Here is an 18,438-nt window from a genome sequence, read left to right as displayed (position 1 = left end):
TTTCGCATCGATGTTCATCAGGGATATTGGCCTAAAATTTTCTTTTTTTGTTGTCTCTGCCAGGTTTTGGTATGAGGATTATGCTGGCCTCATAAAATGAGTTAGGAAGGATTCCCTGTTTTTCTATCATTTGGAGTAGTTTTAGAAGGAATGGTACCAGCTCTACTTTGTACCTTTGGTAGAATTCGGCTGTGAATCCATCTGGTCCTGGACTTTTTTTGGTTGGTAGGCTATTAATTACTGCCTCAATTTCAGAACTTGTTATTGGTCTACTTAGGGATTCAACTTCTTCCTGGTTTGGTCTTGGGGGATGTATGTGTCCGGAAATTTATCCATTTCTTCTAGATTTTCTAGTTTATTTGCATAGAGTTGTTTATAGTGTTATCTGATGTTAGTTTGTATTTCTGTGGGATCAGTGGTGGTATCCCCTTTATTATTTTTTATTGCATCTGTTTGATTCTTCTCTCTTTTCTTTTTTATTAATCTGGCTAGCAGTCTATCTATTTTGTTGATCTTTTCAAAAAACTAGCTCCTGGATTCATTGATTTTTTTGAAGGGTTTTTTTTGTGTGTGTGTGTTTCTGTCTTCTTCAGTTCTGCTCTAATCTTAATTATTTCTTGTCTTCTGCTAGCTTTTGAATTTGTTTGCTCTTGTTTCTCTAGTTCTTTTAATTGTGATGTTAGGGTGTTGATTTTAGTTCGTTCCTGCTTTCTCTTGTGAGCATTTAGTGCTATAAATTTCCCTCTACACACTGCTTTAAATGTGTCCCAGAGATCTGGGACATGCGTCTTTGTTCTCACTGGTTTCAAATAACATCTTTATTCTGCCTTCATTTTGTTATTTACCCAGTAGTCATTCAGGAGCAGGTTGTTCAGTTTCCATGTAGTTGTGTGGGTTTGAGTGAGTTTCTTAATCCTGGGTTCTAATTTGATTGCACCGTGGTCTGAGAGACAGTTTGTTATGATTTCCGTTCTTTTGCATTTGCTGAGGAGTGTTTTACTTCCAATTATGTGGTCAATTTTAGAATAAGTACGATGTGGTGCTGAGAAAAATGTATATTCTGTTGATTTGGGGTGGAGAGTTCTGTAGATGTCTATTAGGTCTGCTTGGTCCGGAAGTGAGTTTAAGTCCTGGATATCATTGTTAATTTTCTGTCTCATTGATCTGTCTAATGTTGACAGTCGGGTGTTAAAGTCTCCCACTATTATTGTGTGGGAGTCTCTGTCTCTTCCATTATGACTTGTGTTAGATGGTATCTCATGATTTTTAAAATTTTTTATTTTTTCATAAGTTATTGGGTTACAGGTGATGTTTGGTTACATGAGTAAGTTTATATATACCAGAGTTTCTTTTTCCATTCGTTGATTCATAGGCATTTGGGTTGGTTCCATGGTTTTGCAGTTGTGAATTGTACTGCTATAAACATGCATGTGCAAGTATCTTTTTTGTATAGTGACTTCTTTTCCTCTGGGTAGATACCAATAATGGGATTGCTGGATCAAATGGTGGATCTACTTTTAGTTCTTTAAGGAATCTCCACACTGTGTTTCATAGTGGTTGTACCAGTTTACATTCCCACCAGCAGTGTAGAAGTATTCCCTGTTCACCAAATCCATGCTAACATCTATTATTTTTTGATTTTTTGATTATGGCCATTATTGCAGGAGTAAAGTGGTACCACATTGTGGTTTTGATTTGCATTTCTCTGATCATTAGTGATGTTGAGCATTTTTTCATGTTTGTTGGCCATTTGTATATCTTCTTTTGATAATTTTCTGTTCATGTCCTTAGCCCACTTTTTGATGGGATTGTTTGTTTTTTGCTTACTGACTTGTTTGTTTTCTTTGTAGATTCTGGATATTAGTCCTCTGTCAATTGTATAGAGTATGAAGATTTTCTCCCACTCTCTGGGTTGTCTGTTTACTCTGCTTACTGTTCCTTCTGCCACACAAACGCTCTTTGATGTGCTACTGGATTCGGTTTGCCAGTATTTTATTGAGGATTTTTGCATCGATGTTCATCAGGGATATTGGCCTAAAATTTTCTTTTTTTTGTTGTCTCTGCCAGGTTTTGGTATGAGGATTATGCTGGCCTCATAAAATGAGTTGGGAAGGATTCCCTCTTTTTCTGTCATTTGGAGTAGTTTTAGAAGGAATGGTACCAGCTCTACTTTGTACCTTTGGTAGAATTCGGCTGTGAATCCATCTGGTCCTGGACAAGTTGCCATTCCTTCCACCATCTACCATGAAAAAGAGTTACAACTCTTGGTAGGTCTTTCTGGGTTTTAGAGATAATATATATTGCATTTGGGTGTGTTACTTTGGCCTTTCTACTGAGATACTGATAAGTGTGCAGTTTTGAGTGGGAACCAGAAGAAGACAAAGCTCTATAGTAGGTTCAGGCTGCATTGCAAGCTACTTTTTCATTCAGGCCTTATGATTCAGCAGATCAAATAATACTTGAAGTGTTTGTTGCAAACTGGGGTGCTTTAGAAAGCCTCTGGAAAGTACCAATATGAGAATAAGAGCACACAACCCTAGGATTTTGTAATACTTCTATGTCCTCTTCTGCAGATAACTAATATAAAATATAAAAGCATGATACAACTGTGCTATTTCTAATTAATATACTTTGAATATGTAGATACCCATGGGCTAAAAGTAAAAGCATGAAAAGTGATATATTGTGCAAGCATCAATAAAAATGCTCTAGTGGCTATATTAGTATCAGATAAAATACATATAAGAATAAAGAGTATTACTAGAGATAAAGAGGGATATTTCATAATGAAAAAGAGAGAGATCATTGAGAAGACACGGTAATCCTAAAGGTATATGCATGTATAGAGATTCAGAATGCTTGAGGGAACAACTGACAGAATAGAATGGAGAAATAAAGAATTAACAATTATGGCTAGCTATTTTGGTCTCAATAATTGATAGAGTGAGACCTCAGTGAGGTTATAGAAGATTGAACAGGACTATTAGCTAAGTGTGACCTAATAAGCACTTATAGAACATGCCACCCAATATGTTTAAATATGCATAATACACATATTTCTACATGCACATAGAACATTTACCAAGATAGAACATTTTTATTAATAAAACAAGTTTTAATATATTTAAAGTATTGAAATAATAGAAAATATGCTCTCTGATCACAACAGTGTTTACAAAAAATAAATCACAGAAAAATGTCTGGAAAATTATTATAATTTGGAAATTGAGCAACATACTTCCAAATAAACCATAGGTGAAAGAGGAAATTATGAGGAAAATCAGAAAATATTTCAAGCTATGTGAAAATGAAAACATAGCATATCGACATTTGTAGGATAAAATCTTGTATTTAGTGGGTAATATATAGAATTAATGCTTATATTAGAAAAGAAGAAAGATGTAAAATCAATGTACTCATCTTTCACACTTAGGAAATAGAAAATAAAGAGGACAAACTAAACTCCAAAGAGGAAGAGAGATAACTGAGTGGAAGGAGGTGAAATAAAATTCTGTAGCTCTGTTCTCCACAACGAAACAAGGAACTATTAAATGAGGTTGAAAACATCTACTATAAGAAAATAAAACTAATTTATTCATATCTCTAAAAAGAAAATTATCCTAAACAGACTGTTGGTAGAAATATGGACGTTAAAGATACTTACTGCTAGTGAAGGATCAGAAGAAAATGAGGAAGACATTATTTGAAACTATGGGAAAGGGGATTCTTGTTATAGAGTGGTAGAAAATGTAGCTAAATTGTGCCCTACATGATTATGTGGAAACTGGACTTTGTAAGGAATGTCCTTGGATTTGGATAAGGAGACTGCCAAGTGTTGAAGGTGTGCTGAGGTTTCTTCTTTCTGCTTATAGTAAAATGTGACAGGAAAAGCACAAATTGAAGGAAGAACTGTTAAGCCAAAAGAAACCAGTACTTGATGATGTGGGAAATTTCCAACCTATCCAATTTGAAAAAGACACTCAAATTCGAAGATTCACTTTCAGGAAAGCGAGTTCTGGGGAGAAAACTGAGGTTGTGGTTGAATTATCTTTTGCTAGTGCCTTGGAAGGATCTAGAGCCAGAGTATTCAGTCACACAGAAGCTCTTTGAAGAAATCAGGTGTATGACTCATGGATCCCTTCAGCCATCTCTGAAGAGGCCAAAAATAGACCTGCATTATCTAGGAAAGACCTGTAGAGGAGCTGTTGTGTGGAGTGAATTCCCATGACAGATGTAGGAGACTCAAAATGTTCATGAGATTTTATATCAATAGCAGCACTGCCAGCTTGGACTGAAAGGGACAGAAAGAAGGATACATGAAGGAAGACTATTGAGACTCTGGAATTCTAAAGGCAGGAAGCAGGCTGATAAAACTACTTATGCTGAAAGCAATGCTACTCTTCATGAAAAAGGAAGATTGACTCCAAAGTCAGAGCCATCCTGTTCTCTGAGGGTGAAGCTGTGAATCACACAGGTTATTCCTAGGCCTTGAAACTCAATGGAGTTTTCCTTACAGGGTTTTGAGATTGCTTGAGATGGCTGATTTCTTTTTTCTTCCCATTTTTCTTTTTTGAATGGAAATGTTTGTCTGGTGTTCTACATTTATTCCATCTTGTATTTTGACAGCTGTTAACTTGTTTTCTAGTTTTGCAAGTCTACAGATGGAGATGAATTTTGCCCTAGATGGATCATATCCAGAATTTCATCCATATCTGATTTTTATTTTTCAGATGATGTGAATTTGGGTTCTTTGAGCTGATGAGATTTAGATTAGATTTCAGACTTTGAGCTGCTGTTGTAATGAGTTAAGACTCTTGGGAATATTAGGATGGGATGAATGCATTGAATGTGAGATGAATGAATCTTTGTGGGCTAGACTGCTTACTGTGGTAGAATTATATCCCCCTAACGATGTTCATGTCCTAATCCCTGGAACTTGTGCATATGTTATTTGACATGGTAAAAGAGACTTTCCAATGTGATTAAGTTAATAAATGTATGTTATTTTAAGCTACTAAATTTGTGGTATTTATTAGGAGAGCAATAGAAACAAATACCTCTTGTCTTTGGAATTGCCTTTCCCCTGGGAACATTGGCCATTTTCAAAGGAAGAGCCGTCTGCATCTTACCAGTCTGAGAATCTGCCTGATAAGTTTGACAGACTCATGTGGTCCAGAGGGCACAACCTGGTGAATGTTCCTTGTATATCTGATAAGATTCAGGCAAGAGATAGAAAGCACACCAATAATGTGAATGTTGATAATTTAATATTTAAAAATTAGTTAAAAATGGTCAACTACTTATAATGGAAAACTAGACTCTATACTAAAACAGCTTATGTAGGAAGCCTCTACAAACGTACTGTCTTTAGTGGGTTTGGGTAAAGAGAATGAGAAAGAGAGAGAGAGAAGGGCAAGAAATACACTAAGAACTTGGAAGAATCACCTCCCGCTCCTAAGATTGAGATCTCACTGGAGAGGGCATAGCTATGGTTCACTGGGTGGCAAAGAAGTTCACTGGAGTCAGTGGACCGGAGTTTATCTGTATGTAGTTATCAACTGAAGTAATGGCAGATTGGGGCTTGTCTACAGGAAGCTGTCCTTGAGGGTTCCTGAGAAACTCAATGGGCCTCCAGCATGTCACTAGCAGGCACACCACAGAAGGAGGAAAATACACTAGAATTAGGAAGTGAAACCCCTTCCTTTACCATGACATACAATGTCCATCTGGTGCCCTCTCTTGCCAACTAATATTAGACAAGCTGGCAAAAGAAATTTGTACAGGGTCCAGATCCAGTAAAACCTAGGCCAAGGAGGATAAATGTCGAGGCAGAGGAATAAATCGGTAACTAACACGGTACACTCCATTTTTTTTCTGTCCATACTTTTATTGTCTTTATCTGAAAATCTTCATAGAAAATTGTTTGGTTTAGCTCTCAGCAGCCCGCTCCTGAGCTCTTGAGGGGGCTTGCCTTCTTTTGAGCTACCCGATCTTTCTTCTGTGCAAGGGACATTTTGGGACTATTCCACCTCTTTTTAACTTCTTTCTTGGGCTTCTTTTCATAGACTGGATTCTCTCGTATAGCAGCATGAGCTTTCCTATACATCTCCATCATGTCTGGAGTTACTCTGTTCTTTATGTATTGAGAGAACTGTTTCTTGTAATTATCTTCATCTTACATGTAATCTGCAACATTCTGCAACATTCTGGCCCACAATGTGCTTCCCGTGTAGTTCTACATTAAATTCCTTGATTTCAGAATCATAACCAGGGAATCATTTGGTACTGTGAGGGATAGACAAGCCTCCATCCACAGCTCCCTTCAGGGTGCCAAAAACTTTATTGCCAGTGGTAGTTCTGGCAAGGCCTGCATCCAAATAGCAGGTAAAGGCACCCGGTGGACCATCAATGCTTTCCACATTGTATTCATCGCCAGTCACCTCCACTTGGCCTTCATAGATCTTGTCCATGCCAAACCTATTGAGTAGCCTGCAGGCCAGCAGGAGGCCAGTACAATACGCTGCAGCATAATTTGTCAGGCCAGCCTTCCTACCATATTTTGGCAGTTCATGTGCATATGCTGCACAGACTATTATATCCCTGTCTATACGGGCATAAGCAATCTGACAAATGATATCTCTCTTTGTTACACGAACTATCATCCTGTATTTGGGTGTTTTGTATTTATTTTTATCCTGTATCACTAAGTGTTTCCAAGCATGGTATTCAGTTTTACCCTTTCCTCGTCTTCTAAATTTCACTTGGTATCTCTTAAAGCAGGCCTTATTCTTAACAACTTTAACAAACTGTGGAACAAAGACCTGCAGGCCCAGCAGCACTAGGGGGTGGAAAGGGCCACAGCCAATACACTCCTTTTATTAGTCAGCTTCTGTTTCCTTTTACACAACAACAAAACAACTCTGTTTCCACCTAACAAAGCAAAGCTATTCTTTATACAAGTAAAAAAGGTTTGACACTTTCCTTACGAGGAGATATACATTTCCAGTAGTTGTTGTATAAATTACTTGCCAGCTGTATTAATTAATCCTTAAATTCACTTGAACTGCAAGTGAATACTCTTAAAGAGTAAACTAAAGTAATCCTTGATAATAAAGGAGAGCCTTTTTGCTATCCTCCCCATTTTTATTCTTATACCTTTTGGAATATAGATGGGGGTAATTACATTTGCAGTAGTCATTTTATGACCATGATATAGCAAAAAGAAAAGATGTTCAAGAGAATCCTAAAGACCTGAGTTTTGACATTGTTGAGTCTTGAATTAATATTTACATAGCCTATTTCTGGACTTCTTGCTTTATAATACAAATAAAACTTTATTTTTAAAAACAATATTGGGTTTGTTGATATTTGTGGCCAAATGCATTTCTCCTGGATATTCTTATAAAACAAACTGAAAAGCCAGTGAAAGTAATTATATTGAGAGAATGCACAGTGAAAGTAAAATTCTGTCATGAAATGATGCTATCAAATGTTATATAATATCAGTGGCATATGTTTACAATAGCATTTACAAATATGTCAAATATCTGTACAAAAATGTGTAGATACTTTGGTTTATTCTTGTATTAAAATACTAATTCAGAGTATAAATTAACCCTTGCTTATGTGTGCTACATATATATGTGGAGATGACTTTGGCAACATTTGGTTATATTTATCATTGAAAACACAAGCAATGGGAGAAGTGGTGTTTCGTTGATTTAATTTTATAGGACATATGGATTTGAAAACTTTCATTGAGATCAGCAGTGACATATTAATGTTATGGAAGGGTGTTATGTAAATAATAGGTATTCCAGTTGGGTAGCTATCCACACTCTCATTTGTTCATGGAAAACATTTGATAATCAGCAGTGAAACTACTAGACAAGAGGAATGATGATAGCATGATGGGAGAATAGGAGTTTCCAATGCACACCCCTCTGTATTAGTCTGTTTTCACAGTGCTATAAAGATACTACATGAAACTAGATAATTTATAAAGGAAAGAAGTTGGTAAGGAGCCAAGATGGCCGAATAGGAACAGCTCCGGTCTACAGCTCCCAGCGTGAGTGACACAGAAGACGGGTGATTTCTGCATTTCCATCTGAGGTACCAGGTTCATCTCACTAGGGAGTGCCAGACAGTGGGTGCAGGACAGTGGGTGCAGCGCAATGTGCGCAGGCCGAAGCAGGGCGAGGCATTGCCTCACTCGGGAAGCACAAGGGGTCAGGGAGTTCCCTTTGCTAGTCAAAGAAAGGGGTGACAGATGGCACCTGGAAAATCTGGTCACTCCCACCCTAATACTGCGCTTTTCCAACGGGCTTAAAAAACGGCACATGAGGAGATTATATCCCGCACATGGCTTGGAGGGTCCTATGCCCACGGAGTCTCACTGATTGCTAGCACAGCAGTCTGAGATCAAACTGCAAGGCAGCAGTGAGGCTGGGGGAGGGGCGCCCACCATTGCCCAGGCTTGCTTAGGTAAACAAAGCAGCCTTGAAGCTCGAACTGGGTGGAGCCCACCACAGCTCAAGGAGGCCTGCCTGCCTCTGTAGGCTCCACCTCTGGGGGCAGGGCACAGACAAACAAAAAGACAGCAGTAACCCCTGCAGACTTAAATGTCCCTGTCTGACAGCTTTAAAGAGAATAGTGGTTCCACCAGCATGCAGCTGGAGATCTGAGAACGGGCAGACTGTCTCCTCAAGTGGTTCCCTGACCCCTGAGCAGCCTAACTGGGAGGCATCCCCCAGTAGGGGCAGATTGACACCTCACACGGCCAAGTACTCCTCTGAGACAAAACTTCCAGAGGACCGATCAGGCAGCAATACTTGCGGTTCACGAAAATCCGCTGTTCTACAGCCATCGCTGTTCTGCAGCCACTGCTGCTGATACCCAGGCAAACAGGGTCTGGAGTGGACCTCCAGCAAACTCCAACAGACCTGCAGCTGAGGGTCCTGTCTGTTAGAAGGAAAACTAACAAACAGAAAGGACATCCACACCAAAAACCCATCTGTACATCATCATGATCAAAGACCAAAAGTAGATGAAACCACAAAGATGGCGAAAAAGCAGAGCAGAAAAACTGGAAACTCTAAAATGCAGAGCTCCTCTCCTCCTCCAAAGGAACGCAGTTCCTCACCAGTAACAGAACAAAGCTGGATGGAGAGTGACTTTGACGAGTTGAGAGAAGAAGGCTTCCGAAGATCAAACTACTCTGAGCTACAGGAGGAAATTCAAACCAAAGGCAAAGAAGTTGAAAACTTTGAAAAAAAATTAGATGTATGTATAACTAGAATAACCAATGCAGAGAAGTGCTTAAAGGAGCTGATGGAGCTGAAAGCCAACACTCAAGAACTACATGAAGAATGCAGAAGCCTCAGGAGCCAATGCGATCAACTGGAAGAAAGGGTATCAGTGATGGAAGATGAAATGAATGAAATGAAGCAAGAAGGGAAGTTTAGAGAAAAAAGAATAAAAAGAAACGAACAAAGTCTCCAAGAAATATGGGACTATGTGAAAAGACCAAATCTACGTCTGATTGGTGTACCTGAAAGTGACGGGGAGAATGGAACCAAGTTGGAAAACACTCTGCAGGATATTATCCAGGAGAACTTCCCCAATCTAGGAAGGCAGGCCAACATTCAGATTCAGGAAATACAGAGAACGCCACAAAGATACTCCTTGAGAAGAGCAACTCCAAGACACATAATTGTCAGATTCACCAAAGTTGAAATGAAGGAAAAAATGTTAAGGGCAGCCAGAGAGAAAGGTCGCGTTACCCACAAAGGGAAGCCCATCAGACTAACAGCGGATCTCTTGGCAGAAACTCTACAAGCCAGAAGAGAGTGGGGGCCAATATTCAACATTCTTAAAGAAAAGAATTTTGAACCCAGAATTTCATATCCAGCCAAACTAAGCTTCATAAGTGAAGGAGAAATAAAATCCTTTACAGACAAGCAAATGCTGAGAGATTTTGTCACCACCAGGCCTGCCCTAAAAGAGCTCCTGAAGGAAGCACTAAACATGGAAAGGAACAACCAGTACCAGCCACTGCAAAAACATGCCAAATTGTAAAGACCGTCAAGGCTAGGAAGAAACTGCATCAACTAACGAGCAAAATAACCAGCTAACATCATAATGACAGGATCAAATTCACACATAACAATATTAACTTTAAATGTAAATGGGCTAAATGCTCCAATTAAAAGACACAGACTGGCAAATTGGATAAAGAGTCAAGATCCATCAGTGTGTTGTATTCAGGAAACCCATCTCATGTGCAGAGACACACATAGGCTCAAAATAAAGGGATGGAGGAAGATCTACCAAGCAAATGGAAAACAAAAAAAGGCAGGGGTTGCAATCCTAGTCTCTGATAAAACAGACTTTAAACCAACAAAGATCAAAAGAGACAAAGAAGGCCATTACGTAATGGTAAAGGGATCAATTCAACAAGAACAGCTAACTATCCTAAATATATATGCACCCAATACAGGAGCACCCAGATTCATAAAGCAAGTCCTGAGTGACCTACAAAGAGACTTAGACTCCCACACAATAATAATGGGAGACTTTAAGACCCCACTGTCAACATTAGACTGATCAACGAGACAGAAAGTTAACAAGGATACCCAGGAATTGAACTCAGCTCTGCACCAAGCAGACCTAATAGACATCTACAGAACTCTCCAACCCAAATCAACAGAATATACATTTTTTTCAGCATCACACCACACCTATTCCAAAACTGACCACATAGTTGGAAGTAAAGCACTCGTCAGCAGATGTAAAAGAACAGAAATTATAACAAACTGTCTCTCAGACCACAGTGCAATCAAACTAGAACTCAGGATTAAGAAACTCACTCAAAACCACTCAACTACATGGAAATTGAACAACCTGCTCCTGAGTGACTACTGGGTACATAACACAATGAAGGCAGAAATGAAGATGTTCTTTGAAATCAACGAGAACAAAGACACAACATACCAGAATCTCTGGGACACATTCAAAGCAGTGTGTAGAGGGAAATTTATAGCACTAAATGCCCACGAGAGAAAGCAGCAAAGATCTAAAATTGACACCCTAACATCATAATTAAAAGAACTAGAAAAGCAAGAGCAAACACATTCAAAAGCTAGCAGAAGGCAAGAAATAACTAAAATCAGAGCAGAACTGAAGGAAACAAAGACACAAAAAACCCTTCAAAGAATTAATGAATCCAGGAGCTGGTTTTTTGAAAAGATCAACAAAACTGATAGACCGCTAGCAAGACTAATAAAGAAGAAAAGAGAGAAGAATCAAATAGACGCAATAAAAAGTGATAAAGGGGATATCACCACCGATCCCACAGAAATACAAACTACCCTCAGAGAATACTACAGACACGTCTACGCAAATAAACTAGAAAGTCTTGAAGAAATGGATAAATTCCTGGACACATACACCCTCCCAAGACTAAACCAGGAAGAAGTTAAATCTCTGAATAGACCAATAACAGGCTCTGAAATTGTGGGAATAATCAATAGCTTACCAACCAAAAAGAGTCCAGGACCAGATGGATTCACAGCCGAATTCTACCAGAGGTACAAGGAGGAGCTGGTACCATTCCTTCTGAAACTATTCCAATCAATAGAAAAAGAGGGAATCCTCCCTAACTCATTTTATGAGGCCAGCATCATCCTGATACCAAAGCCGGGCAGAGATACAACCAAAAAAGAGAATTTTAGACCAATATCCTTGATGAACATCAATGCAAAAATCCTCAATAAAATACTGGCAAACGGAATCCAGCAGCACATCAAAAAGCTTATCCACCATGATCAAGTGGGCTTCATCCCTGGGATGCAAGGCTGGTTCCATATACGCAAATCAATAAATGTAATCCAGCATATAAACAGAACCAAAGACAAAAACCACATGATTATCTCAATAGATGCAGAAAAGGCCTTTGACAAAATTCAACAACCCTTCATGCTAAAAACTCTCCATAAATTAGGTATTGATGGGACATATCTCAAAATAATAAGAGCTATCTATGACAAACCCACAGCCAATATCATACTGAATGGGCAAAAGCTGGAAGCATTCCCTTTGAAAACTGGCACAAGACAGGGATGCCCTCTGTCACCACTCCTATTCAACATAGTGTTGGAAGTTCTGGCCAGGGCAATCAGGCAGGAGAAGGAAATAAAGGGTATTCAATTAGGAAAAGAGGAAGTCAAATTGTCCCTGTTTGCAGATGACATGATTGTATATCTAGAAAACCCCATTGTCTCAGCCCAAAATCTCCTTAAGCTGATAAGCAATTTCAGCAAAGTCTCAGGATACAAAGTCAATGTACAAAAATCACAAGCATTCTTATACACCAACAACAGACAGAGAGCCCAATCATGAGTGAACTCCCATTCACAATTGCTTCAAAGAGAATAAAATACCTAGGAATCCATCTTACAAGGGACGTGAAGGACCTCTTCAAGGAGAACTACAAACCACTGCTCAATGAAATAAAAGAGGATACAAACAAATGGAAGAATATTCCATGCTCATGGGTTGGAAGAATCAATATCGTGAAAATGGCCATACTGCCCAAGGTAATTTTTAGATTCAATGCCATCCCCATCAAGCTACCAATGACTTTCTTCACAGAATTGGAAAAAACTACTTTAAAGTTCATATGGAACCAAAAAAGAGCCTGCATCGCCAAGTCAATCCTAAGCCAAAAGAATAAAGCCGGAGGCATCATGCTACCTGACTTCAAACTATACTACAAGGCTACAGTAACCAAAACAGCATGGTACTGGTAACAAAACAGAGATATAGATCAATGGAACAGAACAGAGCCCTCAGAAATAATGCTGCGTATCTACAACTACCTGATCTTTGACAAACCTGACAAAAACAAGCAAGGGGAAAGGGATTCCCTATTTAATAAATGGTGCTGGAACCTGGCTAGCCATATGTAGAAAGCTGAAACTGGATCGCTTCCTTACACCTTATACGAAAATTAATTCAAGATGGATTAAAGACTTACATGTTAGACCTAAAACCATAAAAACTCTAGAAGGAAACCTAGGCAATACCATTCAGGACATAGGCATGGGCAAGGACTTCATGTCTAAAACACCAAAAGCAATGGCAACAAAAGCCAAAATTGACAAATGGGATCTAATTAAACTAAAGAGCTTCTGCACAGCAAAAGAAACTACCATCAGAGTGAACAGGCAACCTAGAAATTGGGAGAAAATTTTCTCAACCTACTCATCTGACAAAGGGCTAATATCCAGAATCTACAATGAACTCAAACAAATTTACAAGAAAAAAACAAGCAACCCCATCAAAAAGTGGGCAAAGGATATGAAAAGACACTTCTCAAAAGAAGACATTTATGCAGCCAAAAAACACATGAAAAAATGCTCACCATCACTGGCCATCAGAGAAATGCAAATCAAAACTACAATGAGATACCATCTCACACCATTTAGAATGGCGATCATTAAAAAGTCAGGAAACAACAGGTGCTGGAGAGGATGTGGAGAAATAGGAACATTTTTACACTGTTGGTGGGACTATAAACTAGTTCAATCATTGTGGAAGTCAGTGTGGCGATTCCTCAGGGATATAGAACTAGACATACCATTTGACCCAGCCGTCCCATTACTGGGTATATACCCAAAGGATTATAAATCATGCTGCTATAAAGACACATGCACACGTATGTTTATTATGGCACTACTCACAATAGCAAAGACTTGGAAACAACCCAAATGTCCAACAATGATAGACTGGATTAAGAAAATATGGCATATATACACCATGGAATACTATGCAGCCATAAAAAATGATGAGTTCATGTCCTTTGTAGGGACATGGATGAAACTGGAAATCATCATTCTCAGCAAACTATCACAAGGACAAAAAACCAAACACCGCATGTTCTCACTCATAGGTGGGAATTGAACAATGAGATCACATGGACACAGGAAGGGGAACATCACACTCTGGGGACTGTTGTGGGGTGGGGGTAGGGGGGAGGGATAGCAGTAGGAAATATACCTAATGCTAAATGATGAGTTAATGGGTGAGTACACCAACATGGCACATGTATACATATGTAACAAACCTGCACATTGTGCACATGTACCCTAAAACTCAAAGTATAATAATAATAAAACAAAATAAAAAAGAAAAAGGAAAGAAGTTTAACTGACTCACAGTCTCACATGGCTAGGGAGGCCTCAGGAAACTTACAATCATGGCAGAAGGTGGAAGAGAAGCAAGTATTTTCTTCACAAGGTAGCAGGAGAGAGAGAGAGAGAATGAATGAATGCAGGCTAAACTGCCACTTTTAAAACCATCAGATCTCATGAGAACTCCCTCACTATCATGAGAATAGCATGGGGGAAACCACCGCTATGATCCAGTCTCCTCCCACCAGGTCCTCCCTCAACATGTGAGAATTACAATTTGAGATGAGATTTGGGTAGGGACAGAGCCAAATCATATCACCTTCACAGAAACATCAGTTGAAACAACCATCTGTGCATAAAAATATGTTCACAAGCGCTAAGGTTTCCAGATAAGAGATTACAGTATCTACATGGAGCACATAAATAAGAAAAGATGCATTAAAGAGGTTAGGAAGGACAGTTTCACATTACTGGCATAACCCCTCACCCCAACCTGAGCAGGATAGTGCAGAGAAATGTGTTGGGAAAGGAAGATGAAGTAAGGACCTCACTTTGCCTCAGAGTCATGTCACCAGGCCCAACCCAGTGAACCCCAGTGCCAGGATGTACCCAACAAACCTACACTTCAAGCTTGTCACAGCACCAGGTCACCCTGGCAGATCCAGGCTTCAGGCCAACACCAGTGGGTACAGGATCCAGTACTGCCCTTACAGGCAAATAACTTTTGTCTGTAGTACTGTCTGTAGCAGTGATGGCTACAGACTCTAGTATGGCCACTGAAGACCCAGGCAAAAAGCTGGTACTTGAAGATCCACGCTTCAGGCCTGTCCCAACACCAAGCCATCCTCAGTAGACTGAGGTACCAGTCTGGCCCTTGCAGATTCAGGCTCCAGGTCCAACAAAGTGCTAGGCCAGCCCCTGCAGACTCAGGCTTCAGGCCAGCACCTGTGGACACAGGCAACAGGCCTACCTGCCCACTTACTCAGGAACCAGGCCAACCTGACCAAGGATTCAGCAGTAAGCCTACCTGACCTGTGGACCTCACCAGTTTGCCTACCAACTGAATATCTTGGTGGGCCGAGTAATGACGGATGTTCCTTGCTGAAGCTTGTATGTAAAGAGTAGAATAAGAGCCTGTTCCTTCAAATGCACAGACACCAATGAAAGACAGCAATTATGAAAAATCAGGAAAAAGTCATACCACTAAAAGAATAAAATAAAGCATCAGGAACTAACCCTAATGAAATGGAGATCTCTGAATAGCCTGACAAAGAACCATTGTCTTAAAGAAGCTTAGTGAGCTACAAGAGAACACAGATGGGCAAGTAAACAAAATCAGGAAAACAATACATGAAGAAAATGAGAAGTTCAACAAGAAGATAGAATGTATAAAATAAAACCAAACAGAAATTGTGGAGCTGAAGGACACAATGACTGAACTAAAAAATTCCACAGAGAACTCTAATGGCAGACTTGATCTAGCAGGAGACAAAAATCAGTGAACTCAAAGACAGGTTATTTGAAATTACCCAGTTAGAGAAACAAAAAGAAAAAATGAAAAAGAGTAAAGAAAGCCTGTGGGATACAATCAAACAGAACAATATATGAATAATGAAGTTCCAGAGGAGCATAGAAAAAGAATGGGACAGAAAACTACTTAAAAACATAGCTACAGAAGAATTCTTGAATTTGGAAAGGAACACAAACATCCAGATCCATGAAGCTCAAATAGCCTAAAATAGATTAAACACAAATTGATAGTCACCAAAAACATTATAATCAAATTCTTTCTGTTTTTAATTGTACTTTAAGTTCTGGGATACATGTGCAGAGCGTGCAGGTTTGTTACAGAGGTATACATGAGCCATGGTGGTTTGCTGCACCCATCAACCCATCATCTACATTAGGTATTTCTCCTAATGCTATCTCTCCCCTAGCCTTCCACCCCCACACAGGCCCTGGAGTGTGATGTTCCCCTCCCTGTGTCCATGTGTTCTCATTGTTCATCTCCCACTTCTGAGTGAAAACATGCGGTGTTTGGTTTTCTGTCCTTGTGTTAGTTTGCTGAGAATAATGGTTTCCAGCTTCATCCATGTCCCTGCAAAGGACATGAACTCATCCTTTTTTATGGCTGCATAGTATTCCATGGTGTATATGTGCCACGTTTTCTTTATCCAATTTGTCATTGATGGGCATTTGGGTTGGTTCCAAGTCTTTGCTATTGTGAACAATGCTGCAATAAACATATGTGTGCATGTGTCTTTATAGTAGAATGATTTATAATCCTTTGAGTATATACCCAGTAATGGAATTGCTGGGTCATATAGTATTTCTGGTTCTAGATCTTTGAGGAATTGCCACACTGTCTTCCACAATGGTTGAACTAATTTACACTCCCACCAGCAGTGTAAAATGTTCCTATTTCTCCACATCCTCTCCAGCGTCTGTTGTTTCCTGACTAATGATTGCCATTCTAACTGGCATGAGATGGCATCTCACTGTGGTTTTGATTTGCATTTCTGTAATGACCACTGATAATGAACTTTTTTTCCTATGTTTGTTGGCCGCATAAATGTCTTCTTTTGAGAAGTGTCTGTTCATATCATTTGCCCACTTTTTGATGGGGTTGTTTGTTTTTTTCTTGTAAATTTGTTTAAGTTCTTTGTAGATTCTGGATATTAGCCCTTTTTCAGATGGATATATTGCAAAAAATTTCTCCCATTATGTAGGCTGCCTGTTCACTCTGATGATAATTTCTTTTTCTGTGCAGAAGCTGTTTAGTTTAATTAGATCCCATTTGTCTATTTTGGGTTTTGTTGCCATTACTTTTGGTGTTTTAATCATGAAGTCTTTGCCAATGCCTATGTCCTGAATGGTATTGCTTAGGTTTTCTTCTTGGGTTTTTATGCTTTTAGGTCTTACCTTTAAGTCTTGTATAATCAAATTCTTAAATGTAAACAACAAAGAGAATTTGAAAGTAGTAAGATAAAAACAACTCATTGCATACTAGGGAACAATCATAACATGGTCAGTGGATTTTTCATCAGAAACTTTGCAGGCCAGGAGACAGTGGGATGATATATTTTAAATGCTGAAAGAAAAAAAATGTCAAACAACAATATTATACCTTCCAAAGCTGTCCTTCAGAAATAAAGGAAAGGTAAATAATTTCCCAGGTGAGCAAAAATTATGGGAGTTCATCACCACTATACCTGACTTACAAGAAACACTAGAGGGATTTCATCAAAGAGAAATGAAAGCAATAACTAAAAATATGACAACACATGAAAGTATAACATTGACTATAAGGAATATAGTCAAAGTTAGAATACTTGAATATTATAATGATAGTGCATACATCACTTGTAACTCTAATAATATAGAGGTTAAAAGTATTCAACAATAGCTACAACAATTTGTTAATGATACATAATATAAACAGTTATGTGCACAGGGCCAAATGGCTGACTAGAAGCAGCAGCAGTGATGGGAGGCTCCCATCCAAAAAAACCAAAACAGCAGGTGAATTTTGCACTGGCAACCGAAGTATCCAGGTTCTGTCATCAGGACTGACTAGGCAGCTGACATGACCCATGAAGACTAAGGAAGAGCAGTGTGTTGCCGCAGCCCACCTGAGAGCCACTGACTCAGGACTGATAATAATAGTCTCTCGGACCACAGTGTAGTCAAATTAGAACTCAGGATTAAGACACTCACTCAGAACCACACAACTACATGGAAGTTGAACAACCTGCTCCTGAATGACTCATGGGTAAATAATGAAGTTAAGGCAGAAATCAAGAAGTTCTTTGAAACTAATAAGAACAAAGAGACAATGTACCAGAATCTCTGGGACACAGCTAAAGCAGTATTAAGAGGGAAATTTATAGCACTAAATGCCCACAAGGGAAAGATAGAAGGATCTCAAATCGACACCCTCACATCACAATTAAAGCAACTAGAGAAGCAAGAGCAAACAAATCCAAAAGCTAGCAGAAGACAAGAAATAACTAAGATCAGAGCAGAACTGAAAGAGACAGAGACACGAAAAACTCTTCAAAAAAATCAATTAATCCAGGAGCTGTTTGTTTTGAAAAAATTAACAAAATAGATAGACCACTAGCTACACTAATAAAGAAGAAAAGAGAGAAGAATGAAATAGACACAATAAAAATAATAAAGGGGATATCACCACTGACCCCACAGAAATACAAACAATCATCAGAGAATACTATAAATACCTCTA

At 39.0% G+C, this 18,438-nt stretch overlaps 1 protein-coding gene and 1 pseudogene across 3 annotated transcripts in view; one reads left to right on the top strand and one right to left on the bottom strand.

Moving 5' to 3' along the window:
* The window catches only part of STPG2 (sperm tail PG-rich repeat containing 2), a 672,078-nt gene that overhangs the window by 111,382 nt on the left and 542,258 nt on the right, over nucleotides 1-18,438 (top strand). The gene's annotated exons all lie outside the window — the stretch shown is intronic.
* LOC101130480 (large ribosomal subunit protein uL18-like) lies at nucleotides 5,929-6,801 on the bottom strand (annotated as a pseudogene).

The sequence above is a fragment of the Gorilla gorilla genome, chromosome 3, assembly GCF_029281585.2.
Source record: "Gorilla gorilla gorilla isolate KB3781 chromosome 3, NHGRI_mGorGor1-v2.1_pri, whole genome shotgun sequence".
NCBI classification, from domain to species: domain Eukaryota; kingdom Metazoa; phylum Chordata; class Mammalia; order Primates; family Hominidae; genus Gorilla; species Gorilla gorilla.
Note: the sequence above shows the minus strand (reverse complement) of the source record. Positions and strands in the feature narration are given on the sequence as shown.